The 27,007-nt window shown below is 39.3% G+C and overlaps 1 pseudogene; it reads left to right on the top strand.

Moving 5' to 3' along the window:
* Positions 1–246: 246 nt before the first annotated feature.
* The window catches only part of LOC139043187 (centromere-associated protein E-like), an 84,464-nt pseudogene continuing 57,703 nt past the window's right edge, over positions 247–27,007 (top strand).

Below are 27,007 nucleotides of genomic sequence, written 5' to 3' on the forward strand. Positions count from 1 at the left end.
TCTTTTGATTGTGGAAAAAATTTCTCTGCCGTGTTTTCCCACCGATTGCGAAGTCTTCAAGGGTGGGCGAAGGACGGCGTTCGTACCGGCTGCCCGCCCTCCAGAGGCTTCCAGCAGACGGCCGTCGTCCCCGCTGCCGCCAGGACAGCCGCCCTCCGCGCCCCGTGGCCGCCTCTGCTCCAGACGCTGGAAACGCGCCTCCCCCGCGGCGAGCGTCCGGGGACGCAGGGGACGACGCGTGACGCCACGGGGCCGCCGCCCAATCAGACGCGGCGTCGCGGAAATTTTGACCTTTAAGGCGGCGCGGGCGTCTAGCCGGCCGGCGCTCGGCGGGATGGCGGAGGAGGCGGCGGTGGCCGTGTGCGTGCGCCTGCGGCCGCTCAACAGCAGGTAGGCCGTCGGCAGCTCGGCCGCTCGCCCTTGGTGCGCGGTCCCGGCCCGGGCGAGAGACGGGCCGGCCGGGGCTTCTCTCGACGCTGCGCAGCCGGCTCCCTGCGTGCTGGCCGCTGGCCCTGCCGCCCGGTGTCCCGGGGCGCGAGGCCCAGGCTGCTCGCTGCGCCCAGGCTTCGCTTCGGCGGCGGCTGGCTCAGCGTTCAGGACGCTGCGAGCCTGATATTCGCCCATTTGGAATTCTTTCCTTTTGGTACAGTGTAGACACTACCGTCGTTGCTCCGTGGATCTTACATTCTAGAGGAGGAGACACAGAGGTCATGAACCCTATAGAGAGAGCAGGAAGGGCAAGAAATGATGTCTGTTTGCTTCTCTAGTCTCTGCTCCTCCCTCAGAATACTAACACATTTTTGCATTTGAGAAATATGTGTTAAATGTTACTGTGTTAAATAAAGGGGAATATCAAGACGAGGACTTCCCTCTTGTCTAGGAGCTCATTATCTAATGCGTTAGAAGACAGCTCCGGAACAAAACCATCACGACACTGTGACAGGTGCTGTGACGGGCAGGTGGGGAGTGTGCCGGAGGGGTCATTAGCCCCACAGCGAGATGACGGCGTGGGAGACGGGCAGGGCTGGTGTCAGGAAAGTCCTGACACTTTTCAGGGAGAAAGAATAGTTACGTTACTTGATGGAAACGGAAGTCGGGGTATTCCAGGCACAGAGGGATTAAATCTCTTCTCTTGGGGGAACCTTCAGATAGTTGATTTGTCTTGAGTTAGGGTGTATATAGGAAGTCAGAGGAAGCAAAGGTTGAAGAGAGAAATAAACATGATCGAAGTCTCACGTGCCGTGTGTTGAGGATTTCGGATGGTTTTGAAAGATGTTAAGCAAGAAGGATAATCGGAGTTGCGTTTGAATGTATCTTTTCAGCATACAGTGCTGGGTGGGGGAAGGGCGTGAAGACCTTCCCAGGGACGCTCCGGTGAGAGGGCAGGAGGTCAGGGAAGCCCCATTGAAAAGTGGTGACCCCTTAAAGGTGGACTTTCCACATTTCTCCCAATTATAGTATAGGTCATTACCATCCTTTAAAATATTCTTCAGAAGACGAAATCTTTTAAATTATCTTTCATATAACAGACTTCAAAACTAGTTATAAAATGCACTGTTTTTATTCTTTTAGAGAAGAAGCTCTTGGAGAAGATACGCAAGTTTACTGGAAAACTGACAATAATGCTATTTATCAAGTTGATGGAAGTAAATCCTTCAATTTTGGTAAGCTTATAATAGCATCAAAAGTAAACATATTATCCTTTTCCTTTTAAGAGTACAAAAGGCTTATCCAGAATACTGGATTTGACATTAAAGATAAGACTAAGCCGTCTGTAAACTGCTTCAGTGGAAGATTTGAAAAATTGCTCATCCATCCTTTATGATAAGTAAGATAATGAATTGATGTTTAAAACACAGTTATAGTCATAATGCCTTATGACTGAAACTAACATTTTTCCTCTTATTCATTAGTGTATTTGTGGCCTAAGACTCCGTAAGCCCAAAATATGTTGCTTAATGTCAAGTCATCTTTAAGATCTTTCAGTTAGGTATATTCTTTCCACAATTATTTTCAAGAAAACTCTTTAAAGAATAAATAGTGAAGATATTCCTTCTTGGCTAGAATACAGCGGGTACCTACTGCCCCTTTTGTGGAGCTTGTCATATGGTGGGAAGAAAGACTTTAGACTACTAATTACACTTATGATGACATGGCTTTGTGGGAGTTTCTAGCAGGGGATCTAACTAGCTTAGGTACCCGGCACCTGTAGGATGAGCGAGAGCTAGCTAGGGCAAAAGGACTTGGAGGCCCTCAAGGTTGGCCAGGCTGATTTGTGTATTGATTTAGCACATTCTGTATAGTGCTGACCATGTGCCGGACACTGTTCTAAGCACCTCATATATATTAACTCATTTAATCCTCCTAACAAGCCCATGTGATAGGTACCTTCCCATTTTAATGAGGAACTGAAATGCAAATCACACAGCCAGCAAATGGAGGAGTCAGATCTGTGTTCCAGCCACACTGCCATGCTGCCACGTAGGCACCACAAAGCACAGTAAGGTCCCCTCAACAACCTTAGGAGTGAGAGTGATTAGGTTGTTGACTTAGTGTTATGCTAGAAAGCCAATATCTAAGCCTTTAGAGTAAAGATGTATAGAATAGAAAATGATTCCTGGTAAAGGACTATTTGATAGTATCAACATAAATTTTTAAAAGGTAGAACAGTATGTTCCAGAGATGATAAAACCAAGAACAAGGGATACACAGGCATTCTGACTCAAGTGCTGCAGGTTCTCAGTAGCTGTGTATGCTCACAAGGGGTTTGGACTCACCTACCTGTCTAAAGCAGCTGGTATTAAGATTTGAATCATCCTGCCATCTCTCCTTGCCCTGAACTCCTGACCCCTGGCAGCATTCAGATGGCACTTTGGTTTTCCATAGGGTTCTACCTGCAAGTGCAGATGTTGGTCATGGTGCAAGCCGTGTGAGCACTGAATTTCTCAAGACAGTTGATACATTTCCCTCCTGACTGACAAATCCATTTCTTGGGGGCTTTCTAATGTGAGCCCACCACTGAGAGAGTGGTCCATTTTTGATGCACCAACAAAGGAGAGACCACATCCTGGACTGGTGGATTCATCATGGCAAATGCTACCTACCCCCAGCCCTCAGCAGCCAGCCAACCAGCTGTTCTCTGTAACACTTCAGCTTGGCTCGGTGCTTTTCTTCCAATTGTCTGTGTTTCTTGGTTTAGTTTGAGCCAGGCCTTCTTGCTAGATATGTTATAAACACTAAAATTTCTCAAAGAATAGTAATAGTTTGCATTTCCTAAGTATTAACCATATGTTCACAGTAATTCTCTTAAGGAAGATAATATATATTCACTTTACAGGTTAGGGAAGTGAGGCACAGAGACATCATCCACGTTGCCCGAGGTCACATACCTTGTAAGTGACAGAACCAGGATTTGCAGGCAGTCTGATTCCAGATCCCCAGGTTCAGCCACTATGCCTCACTGCCTCTTGAAAGCACATAAGATAGCTGACTTGTGTTTTTTTGTGTGAGAACCAGCACATTTTACTTTATAGAGAAGTGTATTTTCAGAGGACCAATAAGTTGAAGAAAATATTGTGAGTTAAATATTTTATCATACCATATCCTGACAATTTTATTTCTTTGGGCAGCTACTAATTCAAAGTGAAAACACAGTTGATTTGTTTAGTTTAACTTGTGTGGTTTTTTTTTTAGATCGTGTCTTTGACAGTGATGAATCTACTAAAAATGTGTATGAGGAAATCACAGTACCAATCATAGATTCTGCCATACAAGGCTACAATGGTTTGTATCCACTGCAGAAACGTTTTATTTAGTCTTGGGTGTGTGTTCAACGGTATTGATAGTTTTACATACTCTCGATGCTTTTTCAATCTTTGTGTGTGTGTGTTTTTGTGTCCCCAGGTACTGTATTTGCCTATGGGCAGACTGCTTCAGGAAAAACATATACCATGATGGGTTCAAAAGATTATTTGGGAGTAATACCCAGGGCAATTCATGACATTTTCCAAAAAATTAAGAAGGTAAATAGCCAAATTTCCGGTACATACGGGTAAAAGCAGTCACCTCTTGTCATGGTGGAAGGAAGCAGGTTTACAGTTCTCTTTCGATTATCCACGGGGAAGGAAGAAAGGCATAGCGTACATTTGCTTTCCCCACAGCCTTGCTTTAGAGCTTAGAGTCCTTTCATTCTTTCCCTTGAATCCTGAAGCAGTGCTGCTCCTGTCACAAAGCAGGCATTGAGGAACAAGAAATCTTAACCCTGCCTTTGAGGAGCTGTCCGTGATCGTTCAGGAGCAGGAGAGGGTAGATGTGGTGAGAAGACCAGGATAGGCAACCTAATCAGTTAAGGCGGGTTTTCAATTTGTTTTTTCCTTACTGTTTTAATGATTTTTAATGTTCTTATTTGAACATCTGTTTGTAGGGTTTTATTTTAAGCTTAGAGAGTTGGACTGGGCACCCTCTTCTTCGAATTTTATGATGCCATACTTTTCATTATTTCTGAAACAATGCTTTTATATTTCTTTTTTTTTTTTTAAAGATTTTATTTTTTCCTTTTTCTCCCCAAAGCCCCCCAGTACATAGTTGTGTATTCTTCGTTGTGGGTTCTTCTAGTTGTGGCATGTGGGATGCTGCCTCAGCGTGGTCTGATGAGCAGTGCCATGTCTGCGCCCAGGATTCGAACTAACGAAACACTGGGCCGCCTGCAGCGGAGCACGCGAACTTAACCACTCGGCCACGGGGCCAGCCCCAATGCTTTTATATTTTTGTGTTTACTTTTGTCAATATAGAACCATAGGATTTTTTTTGTTTGTTTTACAAAGATAACTTCTCAAAGAATATTTTAATGTTTATTATGAGCACATCAACATTCAGTATTAGGTTTTCATAACTGGGTGATCTCTGATGTTTTTACATATGTTTTCCCCTAGTTTCCTGATAGGGAATTTCTCTTACGTGTGTCTTACATGGAGATATACAATGAAACCATTACAGACTTACTCTGTGACACTCAAAAAATGAAGCCTTTGATAATTCGGGAAGACTTCAATGTGAGTAACAGTGGCTCAAACAATACAGTTACTTATTGGGATTATAGTTCATGAACATTAACCTTTACTTTCCATTATTTTTTAAAATGTCTCCTGTTTCTGTGATTTGTTTTTTGTTTTCTTTCTTAAATGTTTATGAGATCATCTTTTAAGTGATGTGTATCATTTTGAAATATTGACAGTTGTAATATTTTTGTGTAAGGGCCTCAAAAGAACAAGATGGAAGTATCAGGTTAGAATTTGGTGTGCTTTGGTATAGGATATAAATTGTAAATATCATAGATTTACTTCTTATTTTTATACAGAGTAATATTCTCCATTTTCTACTTTTAACTTCTACAAATTAATTCTGTAATAGTTTGCACCTTCTCTTGAGATGCACACTTTTAAGTGACTTCTATTTCTCTACTCTTCCCATCATTAACCTTGTTTCAGAGGAATGTATATGTGGCTGATCTCACAGAAGAAGTTGTTTATACACCAGAAATGGCTTTGAAGTGGATCACAAAGGGAGAAAGTAAGACTTTATGCTGTATTTCCTCAAAACACTTGTAGAATAGTAAAAACTATTCACTTGAATGTATTTAGGCTTCAAATCACACTTTTCACTTTTAAGCTACAGTAAAAGTTAATGTTTTTCTTTGGATTTTAATATATGCCGCTGAAATATGACTCATTTTTACAGAGAACAGACACTATGGAATCACAAAGATGAATCAAAGGAGCAGTCGTTCTCATACCATTTTTAGGATGGTGGGTAATTCTCTCTCTACTTGGTCTTTCCAATTAAGAAGACACTAATTTTTCTACAAGTTGCCTTTTCTGTCTAGATTTTGGAAAGTAGAGAGAAAGGTGAACCCTCTAATTGTGAAGGATCTGTCAAGGTGTCCCATTTGGTGAGTATTGGTAAACCCTGCTAATGTACTCTATGGGCCAAAGCAAAATTTAATTCAGCTGCTGGATGTTTGGTTTCATAAGAACTGTTAACTAAATAGGGAAAAACATCTATAAATTGGTAGTTTATTCTTATCGGTAGCATGAGATAACTAGTTAAAATATAGGAAAAATTCGGGGGTCTTTCTTCCTGTTATGTTATGGCTGCCATCTCCTAAAATTTAGATGTAATGGTTGTAGGAGTTGATGCCTTTCCTAACCAGTAACGAAAGAGGATTTGGGTTTTTTTTTCCAATCTACATTTAAAACTTAAAGTAATCTTGGAATTTGGTGATTTTTTTTTAACTTAGTCTCAGCCAGTAGAATTGAGACTTGTGAGATCAACAGAAACCTAGATGGGATGGTTAAAAAATAAATCACATATTCAAGTTCGTTCTTAAGTACAATAAAAAAATACGTTTTATATTATGAGCACAATGTTTTATGGTTTTTATTTTTTTTAATGAAAAAAAATTACATTTATTTAACCGATGGAAATGTTGCCACTGTTGACGATGTATTCAAAGTATGCATTCTGTAGATGGCACTCTCTTTGGTTTACAGCACAGGCCTTCCCATGCATCCTCCAAGTTGTGTTGGATCATATGCTGATTCACCCAGAGTTTCTTTTTGTTTTCAAATGGAGTGTTTCTTCCAATAAACTTTATTTTTCCCCCAAGGTAGTTTCTTTCTTTCTTTTTCTTTTTTCTTACTGTTCTGTTGGACATGCGTGTCAGTGAAAGCAAATTAAAATGAATTGAGGGGGTTTGCGGCATTCTACAGATCTGAAGAATTTATTGCAACAGGAGAAACCATTGTGGTCTTTCTTATCATTTAATTTTAACAGTCCGTAGATACTGGGACTTTTTGTTCCCCCTTAATTGCAATTTTTCTCCCAAATGGTGGGTTGAATTTATTTATTTATTTTTTATTGAGTTAATGATAGGTTACAATCTTGTGAAATTTCAGTTGTACATTACTGTTTGTCATTCGTGTTGTAGGTGCACCACTTCACCCTTTGTGCCCACCCCCCACCCCCCCTTTCCCCTGGTGGCCACTAATCTGGTCTCTTTGTCTACATTTTTAAATTCCTCATGTGAGTGGAGTGAATCAGAGATTATCCTTCTCTAACTGGCTTATTTCACTTAACATAATTCCCTCAAGGTCCATCCATGTTGTTGCAAATGGAATGATTTTGTTCTGTTTTGCATCTGAGTAGTATTCCATTGTATATATATATACCACATCTTCTTTATCCATTCATCTGTTGATGGGCACTTAGGTTGCTTCCATATCTTGGCTATTGTAAATAATGCTGCAGTGAACATTGGGGTGCATAGGACTTTTGGAATTGCTGACTTCAAGCTCTTTGGATAGATATCCAGTAGTGGAATGGCTGGATCGTATGGTAGTTCCATTTTTAATTTTTTGAGGAATCTCCATACTGTTTTCCATAGTGGCTGCCCTAGTTTGCATTCCCACCAGCAGTGTATGAGGGTTCCATTCTCTCCACAACCTCTCCAACATTTGTTAATATTAGATTTAGATATTTTTGTCATTCTAATGGGTGTAAGGTGATATCTTAGTGTAGTTTTGATTTGCATTTCCCTGATGATCAGTGATGATGAGCATCTTTTCATGTGCCTATTGGCCATCCGTATATCTTCTTTGGAGAAATGTCTGTTCATGTCTCCAGCCCATTTTTTGATCGGGTTGTTTGATTTTTTGTTGTTGAGTTGTGAGAGTTCTTTATATATTATGGATATTAAGCCTTTGTCAGGTATATGACTTGCAAATATTTTTTCCCAGTTAGTGGGTTGTTTTTTTGTTTCAATCCTGTTTTCATTTGCCTTGAAGAAGCTCTTTAGTCTAATGAAGTCCCATTTGTTTATTCTTTCTATTGTTTCCCTTCTCTGAGTAGACACGGTGTCCGAAAAGATCCTTTTAATACTGATGTCAAAGAGCGTACTGCCTACGTTTTCTTCCAGAAGCCTTCTGGTTTCAGGTGTCACCTTTAGGTCTTTGATCCATTTTGAGTTTATTTTGGTGAATGGTGAAAAAGAATGGTCAATTTTCATTCTTCTACATATGGCTTTCCAGTTTTCCCAGCACCATTTGTTGAAAAGACTTTCTTTTCTCCATTGTATGCACTCTGCTCCTTTGTCGAAGATAAGCTGTCCATAGGTGTATGGTTTTATTTCTGGGCTTTCAATTCTGTTCCATTGATCTGTGCACCTGTTTTTGTACCAGTACCATGCTGTTTTGATTACTGTAGCTTTGTGGTAAGTTTTGAAGTCAGGGATTGTAATGCCTCCCGTTTTGTTCTTTTTTCTCAGGATTGCTTGAGCAATTTGGGGTCTTTTGTTGCCCCATATAAATTTTAGGATTCTTTGTTCTAATTCTGTAAAGAATGTCATTGGGATTCTGATTGGGATGGTGTTGAATCTGTAGATTGCTTTAGGTAGAACGGACATTCTAACGATGTTTATTCTTCCAATCCATGTACATGGAATGTCTTTCCATCTCCTTATGTCGTCATCCAATTCTCTCAAAAAGGCCTTGTAATTTTCATTATATAGGTCCTTCACTTCCTTAGTTAAATTTACCCTAAGGTATTTTATTCTTTTTGTTGCTTTTGTGAATGGTATTGTGTTCTTGAGTTCTTTTTCTGTTAGTTCGTTGTTAGAATATGGAAATGCTACTGATTTATGCAAATTGGTTTTATACCCTGCAACTTTGCTGTAGTTGTTGATTAATTCTAAGAGTTTTCCAATGGATTCTTTGGGGTTTTCTATATATAAGATCATGTCATCTGCAAACAGCGAGAGTTTCACTTCTTCCCTCCCTATTTGGATTCCTTTTATTCCTTTGTCTTGCCTGATTGCTCTGGCCAGGACTTCCAGTACTGTGTTAAATAAGTGTGTACAGTACTGTGTTAAATAAGTGATGATACATGTCTCGTCCTGTTTTCATGGGGATGGTGCTCAGTTTTTGCCCATTGAGTATGATGTTGGCTGTGGGTTTGTCATATATGGCCTTTATTATGTTGAGATAGTTCCCTTCTATGCCCATTTTGTTCAGAGTTTTTATCATAAATGGCTGTTGGATCTTGTCAAATGCCTTCTCTGCATCTATTGAGATGATCATGTGGTTTTTATTCCTCAGTTTGTTGATGTGGTGTATCACGTTGATTGATTTGCGGATGTTGAACCATCCCTGTGTCCCTGGTATGAATCCCACCTGATCATGATGTATGATCCTTTTGATGAATTGCTGAATTCGGGTTGCCAAAATTTTGTTTAGAATTTTTGCATCTATGTTCATCAGTGATATTGGCCTGCAGTTCTCTTTTTTCATGGTGTCCTTGTCAGGCTTTGGTATCAGCGTGATATTGGCCTCATAGAATGTGTTAGGAAGTGTTCCATCCTCCCTAATTTTTTGGAATAGCTTGAAAAGGATAGGTATTAAATCCTCTCTGAAAGTTTGGTAGAATTCCCCAGGAAAGCCATCTGGTCCTGGGGTTTTATTCTTTGGGATGTTTTTGATTGCTGTTTCAATCTCTTGCCTTGTGATTGGTCTGTTCAAATTGCCTGCCTCTTCTTGAGTGAGCTTTGGGAGATTGTAGGAGTCTAAGAATTTATCCATTTCCTCTAGGTTATCCATTCTGTTAGCATAGAGTTTTTCATAGTATTCTCTTATAATCCGTTGTATTTCTGCAGAGTCTGTTGTTATTTCTCCTCTTTCATTTCTGCTTTTGTTTATTTGAGCTTTCTCCCGTTTTTTATTTGTAAGTCTGGCTAGGGGTTTGTCAATTTTATTTATCTTCTCAAAGAACCAACTCTTTGTTTCGTTGATCCTTTCTACTGCTTTTTTTGTTTCAATAGTATTTATTTCTGCTCTGATTTTTATTATTTCTCTCCTTCTGCTGACTTTGGGCTTTGTTCTTCTTTCTCTAGTTCAGTTAGGTGTAGTTTAAGATTGCTTATTTGGGATTTTTCTTGTTTGTTAAGATGTGCCTGTATTGCAGTCAATTTTCCTCTTAACACAGCTTTTGCTGTATCCCATATGAGTTTGTATGGCATGTTATCATTTTCATTTGTTTCTAGGTATTTTTTCTTCTTTAATTTCTTCAACGATCCATTGCTTGTTCAGTAGTGTATTGTTTAGGCTCCACATCTTTGTGCCTTTCTCAGCTTTTTTCTTCTAATTAATTTCTAGCCTTATAGCATTATGATCGGAGAAGATGCTTGTTATTATTTCAATTTTTTTTAAATTTGTAGAGGCTTGCCTTGTTTGGCAACATATGGTCTATCCTTGAGAATATTCCATTTGCACTTGAGAAGAATGTGTATTCTGCTGTTTTAGGATGAAGTGATCTATATATGTCTATTAAGCCCAATTGTTTTTTCATTTAGCTCCACTATTTCCTTGTTGATTTTCTGTCTGGATGATCTGTCCATTGATGTGAGTGGGGTGTTGAGGTCCCCTACTATTATTGTGTTGTTTTTAACATCTTCCTTTAGGTCTGTTAATAGTTGCTTTATGAATCTTGGTGCTCCTGTGTTGGGTGCATAGATATTTATAAGTGTTATTTCTTCTTCATGAAGTGTCCCTTTGATCATTATATATTGTCCCTCTGTGTCTCTCTTTACCTGTCTTATTTTGAAATCTGCTTTGTCTGATATAGGAATTGCAACACCTGGTTTTTTTTTGCTTGCTATTAGCTTGAAGTATTGTCCTCCACCCTTTCACTCTGAACCTGTGTTTGTCCTTGAGGCTGAGGTGTGTTTCCTGGAGGCAACAAATTGTTGGATCTTGTTCTTTAATTCATTTTGCCACTCTGTGTCTTTTTATTGGAGAGTTCAGTCCATTTACATTGAGAGTGATTATTGATTCATGTGGACTTAATGCTGTCAATCTGTTGCTCGTTATCTGGTTTTCCTGTGTTTGTCTTCCTGTGTGCTTTAGCCTACCCATTTAATACTGCACTTTCTTATGCTGGGTTTCTTAGCTTTTTCCTTATTTATGTTTTGTGGCTTTGTTGTGTTTTTTAGTTTAGTGTCTACCCTGAAGTTTGTATTTTGAATCTCGTGTATAATATAGTCTATTCTCTGGTGGTCTCTTACTTACTTGGCCTAGACTAATTTAGTCCCTTTGCTCTTCCCCTCCTAAATTATTATTTTCATTTCTTTTTTTTTTAAGATTTTATTTTTTTCCTTTTTCTCCCCAAAGCCCCCCAGTACATAGTTGTATATTCTTCGTTGTGGGTCCTTCTAGTTGTGGCATGTGGGACGCTGCCTCAGCGTGATTTGATGAGCAGTGCCATGTCTGCGCCCAGAATTTGAACCAACAAAACACTGGGCTGCCTGCAGCAGAGCGCGTGAACTTAACCACTTGGCCATAGGGCCAGCCCCGTTATTTTCATTTCTTATTCCAACTCGTGTTATGAGTTTGTAGTTAGAGTGATAAGATCCACTTTGCTTTGGTAGTTTCCTTACCTTTGTCCTAATGCTATAGGTGAATATTTGCTATCCTATTCTGGTTCTATTTATCTGTCTCCCTACTCTGTGGATTGTGTCCCCTTTCTCCCTTTTTTCTTTTTTCAGGTATGAGAGCCTTCTTGAGGATTTCTTGTAGTGGAGGACTTTTGGTTACAAATTCCCTTAACTTTTGTTTGTCTGGAAAAGATTTAATTTCTCCCTCACATCTGAAGGATATTCTTGCTGGATAGAGTATTCTTGGCTAAAGATTTTTATCTTTTAAAGTTTTGAATATGTCACTCCATTCTCTCCTAGCTTGTAAAGTTTCTGCAGAGAAATCTGCTGAAAGTCTGATAGGAGTTCCTTTGTAGGTTATTTACTTCTGTCTTGCTGCCCTGAGTATTCTTTCTTTGTCTTTCATTTTTGCCATTTGTACTACTATATGCCTTGCAGTAGGTCTTTTCACATTGACAAATCTAGGAGATCTGAAAGCTTCCTCTACACACATTTCTCCCTCAATCCCTAGATTTGGGTAGTTCTCTTCTATAATTTCATTAAGAACACTTTCTGCTCCATTTTCCTTTTCCACGTTCTTGGGAATTCCTATTATCCATAAATTCTTTCTTCTCATTGAATCCGCTATCTCTCAGAGATTTTCCTCATTTTTTTTAACTCTTAGTTCTCTTTCTTCCTCTGTCTGGAGCCATTCGGCCTGTATATCTTCAATTATGCTAATTTGCTCCTCTCTGGTGTCTACACAGGCATTCAGGGAGTCCGTATTCTGTTTTATCTGGTCCATTGTGTTTTTCATCTCTAGTTATTCTGTTTGATTCTTCTTTATAATTTCAATCTCTTTTGTGAAGTAACTCCAGAACTCGTTGGCTTGTTTCTCTATCTTTCTCTCTATCTCATTGGGTTTTTTGATTATAGCTGCTCTGAACTCATTTTCACTTAGTTTACCTATTTCTAAGTTCTCAGGACTTAATTCTGTGTTTTTATTGTTTTCCTTCTGGTCTGGAGCTTTTATAAATTGCTGGATGGTAGAGGAGCGGTTTTTTCACATGGTGGTAGAATTGAGTTGCAGTTACAGCCTGTTGCCACTATATGGGGGTTGAGAGCCGCGTGTTTTGAGCTCTCCGCCTTCGGACAAGATGGCAGCACCCAGCATTGTTTGCCAGGGGGAGGGGCTGTTTTTCTGGCTCGCCGATCTGGATTTGGATCAGTTCTGTTTTCTGGTCTCCTGAGGCCCTGGGTTTATGGGGTCCCCACACACGGAAGCTTTCCCCCATCAGCGGGTTTCCACTATACCGGCGGCAGGAGTCCTGGGCAATCCCCCGGTCACGTGGCCCCTCCCCCACTCCTTCCCTCACCTGCGGCAGTGATCCCAGACTCTAGGGGAGGGAGCGAAGTTCTCTCCTACCCTGTTCCAGCTCCTCTGAGGCCAGCAGCAGGGTCTCTGTCCTCCGTCTTTTTGATACTCTAGGTCTCTGATCTCCTGGCATTAGGTTTATTAGCTGAAATTCAGTTTTTTTTCAGTCCTTTGTTGTAGTTTGGAGGGGAGCGAGTCCCAGGTCACCTCACCCCGCCATTTTGCTCCACCCACCCCGTCCATGAGCACAATGTTTTAGACTGTAAATCGCTTGAAGGGAAGAGTAATGTCTAATTCATCTTTATAGCCCCAACACATCGTATGTAGTTTATATTCAATACCTGTTTGTTGAATGAGTGAACATAAGCATTATGCAAACACTCCTTACCACATAAGTAAACCTCCCATTTCCTTCTTGCTGCGCTGTATCAATTCTCTCTGTTTTTGTGCTTCCTTCCTATTCCTTACCATTATTACTTTATTCTCTGTCTTCAGGACCTAAATTCTTTAGCTTGATGTGGGATACGATTTAAGATTATTCTGTTTGGGAGCTGGCCCCGTGGCCAAGAGGTTGAGTTCACATGCTGCTTTGGAGGCCTGGGGTTTCGCCACTTTGGATCCTGGGTGCGGACCCAGCACCGCTCATCAGGCCACGCTGAGGTGGTGTCCCACATAGCACAGCCAGAAGGACCTACTACAACTAGAATATACAACTGTGTGCTGGGGGGCTTTGGGGAAAAGAAGAAGTGGGGGGGAAGATTGGTAACAGATGTTAGCTCAGATGCCAATCTTTAAAAAATAAAGATTATTTTATTTGAAAACTTCAGGGAAAAAACGAGTAAATCTATAATATGTTTATTCACTTTGAGATTTTGAAAAATCACTCAAGTATCTAATTCTAGTTCACCCCAGTTATTTTACTACACAGTATAATGTCTATTATAATAGCCTATTCTTTCTTCAGTTTAACAATAAAAAACCCCACAAAACCTAACTTCTGTTTTGTTTTCCAAACCTGGCCTGTGATATTTCACTGCAATTTTTAACTTTTCTCTTAATAATGTAGCTTTAATACTCTTGACATATTCAGTGATCCATTTGGTGACTTTTCTTGTGTTCTTTGATGTTCTATTATCTGGCGACCTTAGATATCATCAAGTCCAGCCCTCCAGCCTCCCGCTCACTCTAAGTATCTTCTTGGAAAGAAGTCTTCCCCAGAGTCATTTTCTGGCTCTTTGGAGGGAGTCTCTGAGTGTCTCCTGGCCTTTCTGGGAGAATAATATCCAGGTTCTCTTAGCTCTGCTCCGTCTCTGTTCCCTTCTGTGGCTTCTTTTCCCTACCTTTCTAACAAAAACTCAGGCGTGTTCTGTGGCCTTTCTTACTTCCCCGTTGCCCTCTGACATTTGGTTCACATTTGTCTTTTGATGACAGCCATATATTTATTTTGTCTAGAGCTCTGAGTTCTAATTCATATCTTCCTAAAGATTGTTATAATGGTGTGTCTCACTGATATCTCAAATTTTAGTGTGTCTAAAACCAAGTTATTTCTTCCTACCATGGTGAATATTCCTTTTTTCCAGTATTATCAGTGTTATCCTGGTCACCTAGGCTGGAAACCCAAGTCAGTTTCACCTCATCTTTTTCTGCCTTCTCTTTTGTCCCGTCATCCCCGTTTTTTATTGATGCTACCCTTTAGCATTCCATGGGTGTCATACTCAAGTCCTCATCTCTTGAATTACTGTATCATTCCCCTGGACCTGGCCCCCATGACCTGGTTTTGCTTCTTCAGTCTGTTATGCAGATTTCTGATGTCACTAAGCTTGTGTCGTGTCACTTCCTTGGACAAGATCTGGCCACTCTTAACCAGTCTAACTTGATGTCCTTCTGTTCCATGTGCACTCCTCTCTTAAGGATAGGTTGGGCCACTTGGTATCTTTGAACACTAATGCTTATTCCCATCTTTATACCTAAGTTCATGCTGCCTTCACCACCACTTCACCCCTTTATTATGTATCTAGGCCATCTGTGGTAGATACTACACAGGAAAGGTGAGACTTCTTTGAATGTTTTAAAGAAAGAAGTATCTGAGACAGGACTCCAAAGCAGAAGTGTGTAATCACCTGCTCATCACTGGAGGTCTCCACAGAGACAAATAATTTAAATCTTTGACTTTCTTTTAATGCATTAAGAATATTTGCGGAGGCTTTACAGTGTTCTGAGCCCAGGACTGGGCTCTGAGATTAAAAGAGTAAAGAAGACATCCCTCCATACTTACTGTCTCCATGGCAACCTCCCTAGTCCAGGCCGCCTTGTCTCCATTCACATTCCTGCCCCAGCCTCCTAACTGGACTCCTGGCTACGGTCTTGCCCCTCTCCAATCTGTTTGCCCCCCAGGGGCCCAGGTGACCCTTGAGGAAGTTCAGTCAAGCATGTCACTCTTGTCAAAGCCGTCCAATGGCTTCCCATTGCATCCCAAAAACCCGCTTCTGTACCCTATCTTGTCCCATCTCTCCTTCACCAACTCTGCCACACTGCCCTTTCCATTTCTTGAACACACCAAGCTCATTTCTGCTTTGTGACTGGTGTGCTGGTTGTTCTTTAATCTGGAGTATGGTTCCCTTGGTCTTTGCAGGGCTGGCTCCCTCTTCTCCGTCCTTCCAGATCTTAGCTGAATTGGGGGACTTCCCCTGCCATCCTGCCCAAAGAGCCTGTCCTGTCCTTTCCTCTTCCCACTTCTAACACTCTGTTTAAATTGTCTGTATTACGCTTAACATGCTATGTTTCTTATTTGTTTGTCTTTTTCTCTCCTCTCACTAACTTCCTCCTCCCCGAGTCCCACCCTGTGCAGAACATAAGCTGAGAGCAGGGTCCTCATTTGCCTGTTGCGCTGCCATATCCCTAGCACCTAACGTGCTGCCTGCAGCACGACAGGCAGTCAGTTCTTTCCAACAATATTTGTGAAATGGAAGAAAAGCCCATGGTTTTAAAGATGCTACAGTGTGGTCAGAGACGCAAATAACTAGCTCAACACAGTAAGTGCTATAATAACCAGTCATATCTATAAAGACCTCTGGGTACACCGTTGAAAGGTCAATTCATTCACGGTATAGGGAAGGAAGGATCAAGTTGACAAAGCTACACTGGGAAGGTGGCAGTTGCCTTTGGTCGTGAAGGAAGAGTAGGGGCAGACTAGAACATCAGAATCAGCGAAACACAGGGAATGGCAAAGGGTAGCTGTGCATGGTGTGGAGGGCATAGTCCGTAGTTCAGCCAGAGTTAAGAGTAACTGATGGACAGAAATGAGGCTAGAGCAACACAAGTGCCGGATTATAAAGAATCGTATTCACCATGGTAAGATTTCGAACTTTGTGTAGGAAAGTGAACCTATTCTGGCAGCATTATAGAGGAGGTATTATAAAGAAGGAACAAGATGTTGAGCTCAGTTTGACTCAGACAAGGGAAGGCTTAAATAGTGAGGTGAGAAACAAGGAAACAGATGGGGTGTTCAGATAAACCATGGGTTAAAAATGTTCTTCCAGTACTTTGGATTTTATTATTTCAAGTTACACTTCCTAAAGGTTTATTTTCATCTCCTGCAGAATTTGGTTGATCTTGCAGGCAGTGAAAGAGCTGCTCAAACAGGTGCTGAAGGTAATGAAAACTCATGAAATATTTTGGTCTGAAAGTCCTCCTGTTCTTTAACAGAGTAAAAGTGCCACCATGCATTTTAGAGACTAATAAAGTAATGATAATTTTGTGATAAAAGTCTTTAACAGAAAAAGCAGCTTCCTTATCTGGCTTATTATCTGCTTTGTGCTGCTGTAGCGTTAGTTAAAAAGATGAAACTCTGTCGTTGACAGGATTTATAGTTGGAAAGCTCCTGAGAGTCCCATGAACACCATAATCAGTAAGGAAATTCAGAAAAGTGGCAGGATACAAAATTAATCTATAGACATGAGCACCTCCTAACACAACAGCCGGTTGGAATATTTAATGTACGAAAAGACCCCCTTTGCAGTAATGACTTAAAAGGCATAATACCTAGGAAGAAACTCAACAAAAATTGTATAAGACCAAAATAAGGAAAACCTTAAAACAGACCTGAAAGAAGTAACCAAACACTGAGACAAATGAAAACGCATACTTAGATGGGAAGTTTCAGAACCATAAAGATGTCAGGCCTCTCTCTGTGTTAGTTTCCTGCAGCCTGACATAGAGACACTCAGCTGAGTGTGGCCTGTACCCACCACACCAGTGGATCCTCAGACCTGTGAACAAGAAATAAATGCCTGTTGCTTTAAGCTGGCTTGTTAAACAGCAGTATTCCAGCAATAGCTGAATAACGCACCTGTGCAATAACTGCTGTTCAGAAGGATTTGTTGCAGTATTTTTTGTGTACATGGCAGATTGAACACCTGCATGTCCCTCAGCAGGGTGCTAGGTAAATAAATTCTGATACATCCATACAATGGAATTCTATGCTGTAAAAAAGAGTGAAAAAGACCAATGTTTACCAATAAGATAGATGATATATTGCCAAGTGAAAAAAGCAAAGTGCAAAATAGTGTGTATAGTATGTTACTATTTATGTAAAGAAGAAAGGGGAAAAATTAATACGTATGAACTTGTATTTCTAAAAATCTCTAGAAGAATAAACTAATAATAGTTCTTGGTTAGAGCGATAGGAACTGGTTGAAAGGAGAATAAAGTGAGAGAAACCTTTTTCAGTAGACTTCCGTTTAAGACATGTGAGCATATTAACAGTTTAAAAATAAGGACTTTTGGTTGTGAACCTCTAGGAACTAACTTGGTTGCACGTCATTAGTTGCCTGTATTGGAGGTTTGGAAAAATAGATTTGAATTGAGGAGTTCGAGGAGCTCTTTTAGGACGTGGTGCAGACATGGGCTTTCCTGCATTCTTATTCTTTTCTTAGTCGTCTTTTTCGAGCTGTTTCTCTTGGGTGAGAGCCTTTCTGCTTCACGTGATGGGTGGGAGGAAGGGAAGGGCGCCTGTCAGCAGTGGGAGGAAAGGTGGGCGCAGATCTAATTTGAAGCACAGACTGTAGCATCTGACCCTGCAATTTCTAATTTCTCCCATAAATTACTGATAAATAAGTTCATCATCTAGTACAGGGGCCAATTTGTTTTCTTATTTATTTAATAAATGCAGGTGTGCGACTCAAGGAAGGCTGTAATATAAATCGTAGCTTATTTATTTTGGGACAAGTGATCAAGAAACTTAGTGATGGACAAGTTGGGTAAGTTTGTCCCATTGTACATTTACCTATTAATGCTTACGTTTTTCATTAGGTTGAAAATTATGATATTTCAGTGACACTCAAATAAATGTACTGATACCCCTGTATGTTCAAAAGCTTCTGTGATTCTATGAGCATGCGTTGCTTCTTATATGTATGACCGTGACCTACTAAATTTACTTTATATTTTAAATATTTTCTAGTTAGTAGTTTTGCTCTGCCTCAAGTAACCAGTAAAGAATGAATTTTTTAAACTGTAGCAAATTTAAGGTTCTGCGTTAAAAATAAACCACTTTTGTTATATAAAAAGTTTTACTCTTTTTCTCCCCAAACTCATCTCTCACTAAGTGGTTTCATAAATTATCGAGATAGCAAATTAACACGAATTCTCCAGAATTCCTTGGGAGGAAATGCAAAAACACGCATTATCTGCACAATTACTCCAGTGTCTTTGGATGAAACCCTGACTACTCTCCAGGTGAGTTTGATTTTTATCTCGAATCAATATGGGGGAAATCATCTTTCAGAAGGAAAAATTAGCTACTAAAATTAGGTGTAATTTTTTGTAATTGACATAACATACCTGTTAAAATAAAATTGGTGTGTCTACTAAATAGCATTCCTTAATCTTCCCAAACTTCAATCATTCATATCCTGCCTCCCCAATTTTTGCCACATCCAACAATATTTTATTGAAATTGACTTGATTTTTTCTTAAATAACTCACTTTTTAAATTTAACTTATTATAAAAGGAAACTTTCTATCAGTCCCATAAATGAAAAACTGGTTATCACTTGGAACAAACAGAAGGTGACCCAAAAAATGGGTGTGTGTGTTTATAACAAAATAATTCTTAAGTTCCTGCTAACAAATTGTTGCCTGCCTTTGCTCTGAGCCTAAGGCCTGTATTTTCTGTTTTCAAAAGAAAAGAAGAATGAGAACTGTCAGTAGAATAGCTGTCTCAATGAAGGGTTCAGTGTTATTTAATGGGCACCCTCACGTACCCAGTTAAAGTTACTTTTGACACTCATGCTCTAAGAAACATCACTTTAAGTAGCTATTGAGCGCTGGATCAAGGTTCTGTCAGAGAAACAAAGGTAGGAGATAGCGTTCCTGGCTTCACAGAATTTATAGTCTTATAGTGAAGATAAGACCTGTCTTCCAGCGTGATTTCCTTGGATTAAAAGTTAAGTGGCTAATAAGTAGGACAGAGTTCAAAGGAAGGAGAGGTGCTTTTGACTGGAAGTGAAGCTTCAGCGCAGAGGGAGCATTTGCCCTGGACTTTGAGGAGTAGATGGATTCCAGTGAGCCAGGGTGTGTAGGCTCTCTGTTGGCATCTGTCTTCAAGATATTTCTCTGACCCTCCTGAAGACTAGTGGCAAAGGTAAGTTATGGACATTGTTACAGGGACGTAGAATGCTGTGTGTTCAGAAGCTGTAAGCCACCTGGGAAGCTTTTACTGATGTTTCTTTACAAAAGAAAATTACAAGAAACCTAAATATTAATTAAACTAATCTTTTGGTGTCAACGTTTAACACTCTTGTATTTTTTCCCAGTTTGCCAGCACTGCTAAATATATGAAGAATACTCCTTATGTCAATGAGGTGTCTAGTGATGAAGCTCTCCTGAAAAGATATAGAAAAGAAATAATGGATCTTAAAAAACAATTAGAGGAGGTATGTATGAACTGTGTATTTCAGTAAAGAATAGAGATGGATTTAGAATTGAGATCTGCCTACATGCCCAGAGACTCTTAAATCCTCAATATCTGAGTTCTACAATCTAAATTTAAAACAAATAGTTTTTAACTAAGGAGAAATCAACCCGTAAAAACTTTACTATAAACTGCAAGATTTGGTTTCTTGAAATTATTTTAGATTTTGTTTTTCATTTCCAAAGGGCAAAATTTGAGATTTTCAAATGGGCCAAGTAGAGATACGTTTTTTTTTAGAGATAAAAACTGTCACAAATACAGAGAATTAGGTTAAAAAGAGAGACCATGAATAGTGTTTAAAACTACTTTGTTTCATTTTACATTATCTTGAATTCCTCTTCTAGCCCTAAGATAGCAATCTAATAAGATAGCATAATTGCTTGTCATTACCATTTGTTTGTTTAAACCATCATGGTCCCCAGTCTGTAAAAAACTTACATTTTACTGATCTTTTTAAAAATGACCTAAAATGTCAAATGGCGGTCTTAGAAGGATCTCTCTTCCTTTGCTATAGGTATTCAAGTCTCTGCTTTATGATTTCTCTGCCTATTTATATATTTTTAGTCAATTAATAGAATTGCTTTAACAGCATTGATATAATCTTATACATGGCATATAGAATAGTGACATGAGGAGAAATGTATATTTTACCCTATTATAAGTTTGAGAAATTATTGATTATGGTAACTGCATATTGGTGTTCTGCAGGTAGGGCATATTTTATTTCAATAAAATTCTCAGGCCAGCCCTGTGGCCTAGTGGTTAAGTTTGTTGCACTCCACTTTGGCAGCCCGGGTTCAGTTGCTGTCCGCAGACCTACACCACTTGGCGGCCATGCTGTCCTGTTGTCCCATGTACAAAATGGAGGAAGATAGGCACAGATGTTAGCTCAGGGCAAATCCCTTTCAAGCAGAAAGAGAAAGATAGGTACAGATGTTAGCTCAAGGTGAATCTTCCTCAGCAAAAAAAAAAAGAAAAATTCTCAAAACTCACATACAAATTTATATTTTTTTAAACAATACTTTCAAGGTTTTAAAACCTACCTACATTTATTAACGTAACCCAATATTACATTCTTTAGGTTTCTTTAGAGACTCGGGCCCAGGCAATGGAAAAAGACCAATTGGCCCAACTTTTGGAAGAAAAAGATTTGCTTCAAAAAGTGCAGATTGAGAAAATTCAAAACTTAACACGAATGCTAGTGACCTCTTCTTCCCTCACATCACAACAGGAATTAAAGGTAAAATTTAAAAGACAACAGCTTCTTTTCTTCTTCTATTATTGTTTTTTTTAATTGCAGTAACTTTGGTTTATAACAGTATATAAATTTCAGGTGTATATCGTTATATTTCAATTCCTATGTAGATTATATCATGCTGACCACCAAAAGACTAATTACCATCCATCACCACACATGTGCCTAATCATGCCTTTCAACCTCTTCTCTCCCCCTTTCCCCTCTGGTAACCACCAATCCAATCTCTGTTGCTATGGGATTGTCTTTTGTTGTTTTTATCTTCTATTTGTGAGTGAGATCATACAATGTTTGACTTTCTCCCTCTGACTTTTTACTCTCAGCAGCAATACCCTCAAGGTCCATCCTTGTTGTCACAATTAGCCAGATTTCATCCTTTTTTATGGCTGAGTAGTATTCCCTTGTGTATATATACCACATCTTCTTCATCCATTCATCCCTTGACGGGCACCTAAGTTGCTTCCAAGTCTTGGCTATTGTGAATAAGCCTACAGTGAACATAGGAGTGCATGTATCTTTACGCATTCACGTTTTGACGTTCTTTGGATAAATACCCAAGAGTGGAATAGCTGGATCATATGGTAGGTCTAGTCTTAATTTTTTGAGCCATCTCCATACTGTTTTCCATAGTGACTGCACCAGTTTGCACTCCCACCAGCAGTGTATGAGGGTTCCCTTCTCTCTACATCCTCTCCAACACTTATTGTTTCCAGTCTTGTTAATTATAGCCATTCTGACAAGAGTGAGGTGATATCTCATTATAGCTTTGATTTGCATTTCTCTGATAGTGATGTTGAACATCTTTTCATGTGCCTGTTGGCCATCCGTATATCTTCTTTGGAGAAATCTCCATTCAGATCTTTTGCACATTTTTGAACTGGGTTTTTGGTTTTTTTGTTGTTGAGATGTATGAGTTCTTTGTATATTTTGGATATTCACCCCTTTTTTGATATATGGTTTACAAACATCTTCTCCCAATTGTTAGGCTGTCTTTTCCTTTTCTTGATGGCTTCCTTTGCTGTGCAGAAGCTTTTTAGTTTGATGTAGTCCCATTTGTTTATTTTTTATATTGTTTCTCTTGCCCAGTCAGGCATGGTATTTGAAAATATGCTGCTAAGACCAATGTCAAAGAGTGTACTGCCTATGTTTTCTACTAGAAGTTTCGTGGTTTCAGGTCTTACATTCAAGTCTTAAATCCATTTTGAGTTGATTTTTGTGCATGGTGTAAGGTAATGGTCTACTTTCATTCTTGGGCATGTGGCTGTCCAGGTTTCCCAACACCATTTATTGAAGAGACTCTACTTTCTCCATTGTATGCTCTTGGCTCCCCTGTCAAAAATTAGCTGTCCATAGATGTGTGGGTTGATTTCTGGACTCCTGATTCTGTTCCATTGATCTGTGTGTCTGTTTTTATGCCATACCATGCTGTTTTGGTTACTATAGCTTTGAAGTATATTTTGAAATCAGGGAGTGTGACGCCTCCAGCTTTGTTCTTTTTTCTCAGGGTTCCTTTGGCTATTCTGCGTCTTTTGTTGTTCCATGTAAATTGTAGGATTCTTTGTTCTATTTCTGTGTAAAATGTTGTTGGAAATTTGATTGGGATTGCACTGAATCTGCTTTATTATGTTGAGGTACTTTCCTTCTATACCCAATTTATTTAGAGTTTTTATCATAAATGGATGCTATATCTTGTCAAACGCTGTCTCTGCATCTATTGAGATGATCATGGGATTTGTATTTTTCATTTTTGTTAATGTGGTGTATCACGTTAATAGATTTGCAGATGTTGAACCATCCCTGCATCCCTGGAATAAATCCCACTTGATCATGGTGTATGAAATTGTTAATGTATTGTTGTAGTTGATTTGCTAGTATTTTGTTGAGGATTTTTGCATCGATGTTCATCAGTGATATGAGCCTGTAATTTTCTTCTTTTGTGTTGTCCTTGTCTGCTTTTGGTATCAGGATGATGTTGACTTCGTAAAATGAATTTGGAAGCTTCCTCTCTTCTTCAATTTTTTGGAAGAGTTTGAGAAGGATAGGATTAAGTCTTTGAATGTTTGGTATAATTCACCAGGGAAGCCGTCTGGTCCTGGACTTTTATCTTTTGGGAGGTTTTTGATAACTGTTTCAATCTCCTTACTGGTGATCGGTCTATTCACATTCTCTACTTCTTCTTGATTCAGTTTTGGAAGGTTGTATTAGTCTAAGAATTTATCCATTTCTTCTAGATTATCCAGTTTGTTAGCGTATAGCTTTTCATAGTATTCTTTTATAATCTTTTGTATTTCTGAGGTATCTGTTGTAATTTCTCCTCTTTGATTTCTGATTTTATTTATCTGAGCCTTCTCTTTTTTTCTTGGTGAGTCTAGCTAAAGGTTCGTCGATGTTGTTTATCTTTTCAAAGAATCAGCGCTGAGTTTCATTGATTTTTTTTCCTGGTTTTTTTTAGTCTCTATTTCATTTATTTCTGCTCTGATTTTTATTACTTCCTTCCTTCTACTGATTTTGGGCTTTGTTCTTCTTTTTCCAGTTCCTTTAGGTGCACTGTTAGACTGTTTATTTGGGATTTTTCTTCTTTGTTGAGGTAGGCCTGTATTGATATAAACTTCCCTCTTAAAACCGCTTTTGCTGTATCACATAGACTTTGGCCTGTCGTAGTTTCATTTTCATTTGTCTCCAGATATTCTTGATTTCTCATTTGATTTCTTCTTTGACTCAATTGTTGTTCAATAGCATTTTGTTTAAGCTCCATCCATTTGTGGCTTTTCTGATTTTCTTCCTGTAGTTGATTTCTAGTTTCATACCACTGTGGTCAGAAAAGATGCTGGGTATTATTTCAGTCTTCTTAAATTTATTGAGACTTGTTTTGTGGTCTAATATGTGATCTGTCCTGGAGAATGTTCCATGTCCGTTTGAAAAGAATGTGTATTCTGCAGGTTTGGGATGGAATGTTCTATACATGTGTACTAAGTCCATCTGGTCTAATATGTCATTTAAGGCCATTTCCTTATTGATCTTTTGTTTTGATGATCTCTCCTTTGGTGTAAGTGGATTGTTAAAGTCCTCTACTATTATTGTGTTGCTATTTCTCCTTTTATGTCTGTTAATAATTGCTTTATATGTCGAGGTGCTGTTATGTTGGGTGCATAGATATTTGTAAATGTTAAGTATTCTTGTTGGATCATTCCCTTTATCATTATGTAGTGCCCTTTGTCTGTTGTTACAGTTTTTATTTTAAAGTCTATGTTTTCTGATATGAATATTGCTACCTCAGCTTTCTTTTCATTGCCATTTTCATGGAGTATCTTTTTCCATTCCTTCTCTTTCAGTTTGTGAGTGTCTTGAAGTCTGAAATGCATCTCTTGTATGCAGCACATATATGGGTCTTATTTTTTTTATGAAAGATGACAGCTTAAACTTGATATATAGGGAATAGAATTGGTATTCTTATATGCTTATTATATAGCTATGTGTTTCTTATCCTTTGATACAGTATATTTTAGGAAAGAACCTTTTGTGTATTTGCCTATACCTCAACAACACCTAGAACGTTCATTAAAAATACTTAACCCTGATTCCCATATGAAGAGATCCTAATTCAGAAAGTCTGGGATGTAGTCAAGGAATCTATTTGCACTATACTTCTTATGAAATTCTAATGAAATTGATTAGGTGATTGGAAACCACAGGTGTCTAGAGTATGTGGTAATATTTTCTATTTAATGAAACAGAAATAGTAATCTCAGGAAAATTTATCTAGACTATAAATCAACATAGTAATCAAAATTCTGGCTTCCAGTCTGTGTGCTTTTGTTTTTACCAGAGTAGGGGTTTATTTATCCAGCAGATGTTTTGGGGAGTGATAGTGTCATGGTTAAGAGAATGGCCTCTGGTGCTGGACTTTCTGGATTTGAATCCCAGTTCTGTCAATTCCTAACTCTCGACCTTGGGCCCTTTCTTAAATACTTTTTGCTGCAGTTTCCTTATCTGTGAGAAAGCTTGATCCCCACCTCATAGGACTGATGTGACAATTAAGTGAAGTGATATATAGAATGTGCTTAACACTATACTCTCCATACAGCAAATCCTCAATAAGTGTATGCTGTTAAGATTATTATTAATAGACGCTACCTTTAAGTCCACCATACCAGGTAAATGGAAGGCATCAAAACCATCTGTTGGCTCAGCCATGAGTAGGAAACAGCCCAAGGAAAGGGGTAGGGAAAAGTATGCCGGTTAGACATCTACATGTACAAAAGCTTGGAGTCGTGAGAAAACATATTTCTTGGACTTAAAATATTCTGGTGGCAGGGGCATTTAAACCACATTGTAGGATTCGAACATTGCATTATGCTAAGGATATGGGAAAGCCTTGTAGGTAACATGATTGGAATTGCTGTTTAGAAAGATGTGGCTACTGTGTACCTACAATTGATTGGGCCTCCACAAGGCTTGTGGCTCTGGAGATGGAAAAAACATGGGTAAATTGGAGAGCTATTTGGGAGACAGACTCGACAGAACTTTGTGATTGTTTCAACATGGGGACATGGAAAGGGAGAAGGAAGCATCTAGAATGACATACACACATTACTGGGCTTGCTGGATAGCTGGTAGCAGTATTTGTTGAGTTAAGGAACATTGAGTGAAGAGCAGTGGAGCTGTCCAGTGTTTTATTTGGGTCAGCTCTAGTTTAAGGTGTCAGGCAGTTGAAAATGCAAATATATGAAAATCAAGTGAAAGATCTGGGATGGAGATATCAATTTGGGCATTAACTACTGCAAATCCAAATTAAAGTCGTGAGAATGGATGAGCTTGCTCTGGGAGCATGTTGAGAATGAAAAGAACAGAGGGCCAAAGATAAGATCCTCCCAAACAACTTTTTAGGTAAAAGCAAAAAAGAGGAATGCCTAAAGGAGCCCAGGTTTAGCTCTAGAGTTAAGAAAGAAACCAGGTGAACGTGGTAAACTAAAAGAAGAGAATGTTGCATAGAGAGGTCACATTCTATGTCAGTGATGTCACGTTCTGCTGAGAAGTTAAATAAGACAAATATAGACTAAAACTTTTTGGATTTAGAAACAAGAAGCTCCTTCGCAAAAACAATTTGAGTTATGTATTGGGAATGAAAGCCACCTTGCAGTAGGCTGAGATGGCCAGTAGAAGGGTCTGGCCTTAGATAGAAGGAGAAACACTCCTTCATTATAACAAGGACAGAGGAAAAGGGTAGGAATCAATGCAAGTAATGCTTTTGTAAGTTTAGGCTTGTATTTTCTTTGTGAAATAGGAGGTTTAATTTTTCTTCTGTGGTGGCTGGAGATGGTAGAGACACAGTTTGTAGACCTGCTAAGGGTTTGAAATAGTCTCGCCTTTGTAGGGAATGGAAAAGAAAGCCAACGAGGGGGCAAGGAGTCTTGCCAGGCAGCCTTAAGGGCCCAGGTGATGTTGGTAGCCAGTCTTCTGGCTGTCCACACAGTGTTCAGGAGGCTAATAAAAGCTCAGATGGCAGTGTAATTCATCTGAGTGTACATTGTGATAGGATAGGTGTGGGGAACACAGAATGGGTCTAATAGTTTGAGACCATTGACCCAAAAATGTGATTGAACTGGTGATCTATAGAATCTAAGATGATGGGATGAGAGCCCAAAGGTAGCTGGCAGAAAGAAAACAGTGGATCAAGAGACTAGATGTCCCTCTTAAGCTAACTAGCTATAATGGGATTAACTGAATCACTGGGGTGGAAGGAGTTCTAGGTTTATGAGTTTCAGATGACAGGGTCCAGTGGCTTTGGGAGCGAATGGAGTTGAGCTGAAGGTCATGGGAATCAAGGATTTATATATGAATGTGCTTTTGCAGAGCAGGCTGTGGAAAGGGCTGGCCATTTCAAGCAGAAGCCATATATTCTGGGGACAACAGATAATCTTGACAGGCAACGCAGTGGAATGGGTG

The sequence above is a fragment of the Equus asinus genome, unplaced genomic scaffold, assembly GCF_041296235.1.
Source record: "Equus asinus isolate D_3611 breed Donkey unplaced genomic scaffold, EquAss-T2T_v2 contig_193, whole genome shotgun sequence".
NCBI lineage: Eukaryota > Metazoa > Chordata > Mammalia > Perissodactyla > Equidae > Equus > Equus asinus.